Source organism: Trichechus manatus, unplaced genomic scaffold (assembly GCF_000243295.1).
Source record: "Trichechus manatus latirostris isolate Lorelei unplaced genomic scaffold, TriManLat1.0 scaffold00092, whole genome shotgun sequence".
NCBI classification, from domain to species: Eukaryota; Metazoa; Chordata; class Mammalia; order Sirenia; family Trichechidae; genus Trichechus; species Trichechus manatus.
The window spans coordinates 5,216,406-5,221,619 of NW_004444028.1; positions in this window are offsets into that span (position 1 = coordinate 5,216,406).

Genomic DNA, 5,214 nt, shown 5'->3' on the forward strand with positions numbered 1-5,214 from the left:
CCATGAGCATCGTACGTTTTTCCATTTATGTAGATCCCTTTGGGTTTCTTGCAGTAGTGTTTTGTAGTTTTCTTTGTATAGGTCTTTTACATCCCTGGCTAGATTTATTCCTAGGTATTTTATTTTTTTAGGGGCTATTATAAATGGTATTGTTTTCCTGGTTTCCTTTTCATCCTTCTCTTTATTGGTGTATAGGAATCCAACTGATTTTTGTATGTTTATCTTGTATCCTGCTATTCTGCTGAATCCTTCTATTAGTTCCAGTAGTTTTCTTGTGGAGTCTTTAGGGTTTTCTATGTATAGTATCATATCATCCGCAAACAGGAACAGTTTAACTTCTTCATTACCAATTTGGATGCCTTTTATTTCTTTTTCTTGCCTTATTGCTCTAGGTAGGACTTCCAGCACAATGTTAAATAGGAATGGTAATAAAGAGCATCCTTGTAGCAGCCAAGCTCTTAACCACTGTACCACCAGGGCTCCATTTAAGATACAGTACAAAAACAATTACCAGAACTGAAGGAATAAGTCTCCATACTGAAAAGGCTTACTGAGTACCTATCACACAAAGACATATCATGAAACTTAAGAATACTAGTGATAAAGATCCTAAGAGGCGGGAAGTGGTGAGGGAGGACAGAAGAGAGGGAAGGAGGGGGCAGGAAGGATGGAGGCAGGGAAAGAGAGAGGGGGAAGGAACACAGATCCCATTCAAAGAAACAGAAAACAGAATGGGAATGGCACTGGGAATTCTCAAAAGCAACACTGAAAACTAGAAAATCGTGGAGAAATGTTTATAAAATTCTGAGTAAAAATTATTTTCAACCTAAAATTCTATATTCATCCAAACTTACATAATGTTTGAGAGTTGAATAAAGACATTTTCAGACATTCAAAGACTCCTCCCCTTTAAAAACAACAAAACTATTTGCTTAAGCAATGTTCTAGAAGTTGTGCTTTGGCAAAAGATGGGCACAACCCAGGAAAGAGGAAGGCATAGGATCTTGGCAAGAAAGGGTCTCCCCACCCAGGAGAGCAGCAGAGGGTCGCCCAAGATGACAGCTGTGTGCCCAACCTATAGATGTCCAAGTCCACATCGTAGGGAAGTCTCCGCAGGGAAAATGGAACCGCGATTTTGCATTCAGAAACAATATTGGGGGTTTTTCACAAGTTCATTGAAGTATCTGGAAAAAAAAAAAAGTTATATGTGCATGAAGGACTTAGAAAATAGAACAATTTTGTAGGAGATAAGAAAACCATTCATAATCTATACTGCAGTATAGTACTTGACCCAGAAGTGAGTGATGTTGACATAGTCACAAGGCAAACACCGCCTTATTATGTGATATATCTGTACTGAGAGGAGGAGATGGGTGTGTTAACAGCAAAGTCCTCAGTTCCCATAACAAGGAATGAATGATGAGAAAGTAAGAAATAACTGTATGAGCATAATATTTAGAAATAGGGGGTAAATACTAAAAGAAGAACTGGAATAAGTGTTGCTGGTTGTTTCTGAGAACTGGAAGAGGGAGAGAAAGGCAAAGATCTTTTTTGTTTTAAATGTTTTTTAGTTTTATATGACTTTTAAATTACTTTGATAAAAATATCTTTTATAAAACAATTCTGTTAATCCCTTCTTATTAATGGGAATTCCATAAATTCCAACTGAAGGAATTGATTTCAAATGATCACAGAAAATTATGTTTGGCTTGAAGTGAAAATAAAAATAAATGGGCAAAAAAGTGTGTGTGTGTGTGTGTGTGTGTGTGTGCATACATGTACTAATGTTGACATACTTTTCACCACTTTTTCTACATTGAATTTTTATTTAATCTTCAAAGATGTTAGTTAATGCTTCTGAATTGCATGTGGTCTGGGAACTTTGAAAACAGACTCTTGTGTTTGATGTTCCTCTTGTCTTTGCTGAGAACTTTACGCTCCTTTTGGCTCAGCTGTGGGGCATTTTAGGAAATTCAACCACCCTACTGATGAGCAAAACTAACCTGTTGGGAAATCAAGAAATGGCGAGAAAAGGGGCATTGTTATAGCTCAAAAGAACAATGGAAAAGAAAATGAAAGTCTACTTAGAATGAGCAAAGTGTATGAGAAAATGAAACTGGTTCTGAAGGACCTGGCTGTGTTTCTGAGGTGTGATCTTGCTAGTGATTGCAGTGAGTGACTTGTTCTTGAGGCCTTATGTGGAGCAAACCTTGCCAGCTTGAAGTGTGGGATTGTAGATTCAATAGAGAATACAAATGTTATGCTGTATAGTGTAATGAGAAAAGTGTTTCTGTTGCTTTAAATTTGGGGTGATAAAGTGAAAAAAACTAGTATCTTTTAAAATCATTCATTCATTTATTCAATAAACAGTTATTAAGGATCCAATACATGTCAGGGTCGCTATGAGTCGATACACAGCAGACATTTTACTAGGCACTGAGAGTTGGGTAAGAGGTGGGGCCAGGAGAATACAAAGAGAAATTGGTCCCTGAATTCAAAGCACTTATTCTATCAAATAGAGGAAATAAGACAGCTACTGAAGTAAAGATAGCACAGTGTAGAAAATTATAAAGAGAGGTACAGATAAAATGCAGAAAGAGCAGCCATGCTTTTTAAGTTTGGGTTATGTCAGGGGGAGATGACATTTGAGCTGTGCTTTGGAGAATGAGTGGGTCATGGGGCCTGGACCTCATAAATAAAAGTCACATAGGAAAGGAATTACAGATGATTCTGACCCTCACTAAGGGATTAACAAGATTTACAGAGTTAAGGGTCCAGCCTGGAGTTGGAAGTTGGAACCAATCTCCCTGAGACACCCACTTCCATCCAGCAGAAAGTAGGAGGGTGTCCAGCAAGTCACTCTCGGACCAGAAACTGCTGACACCAGGCACCAGTAGACTTGCCGACTCAGGGAAATGGGAGTGTCCAAACCGTTGTCACCTCTTGGTGCACGAGTCTTTACTGCAGCTGTTGGAGCATGGCCGGGCTTGCAAACTGCCTTTCATGCCACTTGCCAAGAGTGAGTGTTCACTAATTTTTTTCTCATGGGCAGAAGAGTAAACGGCAGTGATTTCCTTGGCTTTCTCTCCTGAGGGAAGGGTAGCTGGTGTAAAATGTAGAGTCTAGTAAACTTTGTGCATTTACTGTACAAGCCTAAGGCTAGAAGTTATATAAATATAATTATGTTTGTGGCTTTGCCTATTATTACATCTTTTAAAAACAGCTAGATGGATAAAAACATTTATGTAAAGTTTAAAAACAGGGAAAACAATACTAAATATTGTTGAGATAGCTACATATGAAGTAAGGTGATTAAAATCAAGCACGGGGATAATAAACACGAAATTCAGGATAGCGGTTACCTCTCCAGAGGGGCGAAGAATACACAGGGAGCTTCTGGTCGTATTTGTATTGTTTTATTCTGTAATCTGAGTGATTATCGTAGAAGTTACTCATATTATTCTCTATGCTTATTAGCATGCCTAAAATATTTAATATCGCTTTGTCTCAAAAAGTCTTTGTCTTTTTATAAGCTTTACTTAGGTATATTCTACTTGCAATAGAATTTACCCATTTTAAGTATGCAAGTCAATGAGTTTTGACAAATGTATAGTCATGTAACCACCACTAAACTCATGAGACAGAACATTTCCACGACTCCCAAAATTAAAAATATAAAATCAACTGAAGCAAGGATTTCTGTTTCTAACCATGACAGAGAAATTGATACTCCATCATCCCTCCCACTGTAAACAACCCTAGAACTGGACAAAATACATGAAGTAACTGTTTTCAGATGTGGCACAACAGGCAACACAAGACTGGGAGCCTTGAGAGAAGGGAAGAAAACTAGGTGAGCCCCATATGCTCTGGCTTTCTATCAGGAGTCAATGTTTGGTCTGTGGTGTTAGGAGGGGTAACCTAAACAGAGCACAGCAGTCTCACTGAGTTAAGACAATAATCAGAGTTTAGGGATACTTAGTTGTCTGGAATTTGTGGGGTAGAGTATTAAAGAGAAAGGAGCAATGCCAAGGAGGAGCTCTAGAAATCTGCATAGGGGCTGTCTTGAGTCTTTAGCCAAATACTCAACTGTGCATGCACAGCAAAAGACTCCACAGGCTCGACAAAGAGTAAGTGTCAAAGAAAGAACAACTCTCACTGAGCTTTGAACTAAATAACTACTCAGTCTCATACAGGGCTGGGAAATGGTCAAGTTTTAACCAGCCAAAGTGAAAAAAACCTTACAAAAAAATGTGAGGCATTCGGTAGAGATCTCAGAAAAACTTTATTTTAGGAGACGGATTAATCTAGCCCTAGAGTAAAGGTGTCTCCAAACCCACCCTAACGAAGCTTAAAAATAAATCTCAAAAGAGTTAAACCAATTCCCAAGTAAATTAACTGCTTGCCAAAACAAAATCCACAACTGTTTTAAGGAAGTTAATGTCGCATCCATATTACATGTCCAGCATATAATAAGACGTTACTAGGCATGTGAAAAAGCAAAAAAAGAAAAAAAATCCATAACCAGGAGAAAAATAATAGAAACACACCCCAAAATGATGGAACTGATGGAACAATCAACAAGGACTTTAGGAAAGTATTATAAACATATTAAAGTGTATAAAGAAAAAGATAAACACAACGAGGGAACAGCTAGGACATCTCAGTAGAGAAATGGAAACTGCAAAGAAGAAGCAAATGAAATTCTAGAACCTAACAATAAAATTAATGAAGTAAAAATTTTCACTGGATAGGCTGAGCAGCATATTAGACACAGAAGAACTATCAAGCAACTTGAAAACATGACAAGACAAACTCTCTAAACTGAAGCACACAGAAAAAAAAAAAAAAGCCTGAAAAATATTTAACAAAGTCTCAGTAATCTATCGGACGATATCAGGCCATCTAGTGTATGTGTAATTCAAGTACCAGAAAAAAAGAAAAGAGAGATTGTGGCAGAAAAAATATTTGAAGAGATAATGGTCAAAGGTTTTTCAGAGTTTCCAAAACAAAACCACAAATCTAGGAATCTAAAGAACCCTAATAAGAATAAAATAAAGAAAAACACAACAAGGAACATCATAATCAAAAAACCAAAAAAAGTGAAAAAGTACCAATCTTCAGCTCGGCCAAAGGGAAAAAAATGCAATACATCGGGGAACAATAATAACAAGATTTCTTCTGAATTCTCACCAAGAACATGCAAGTCAGAAC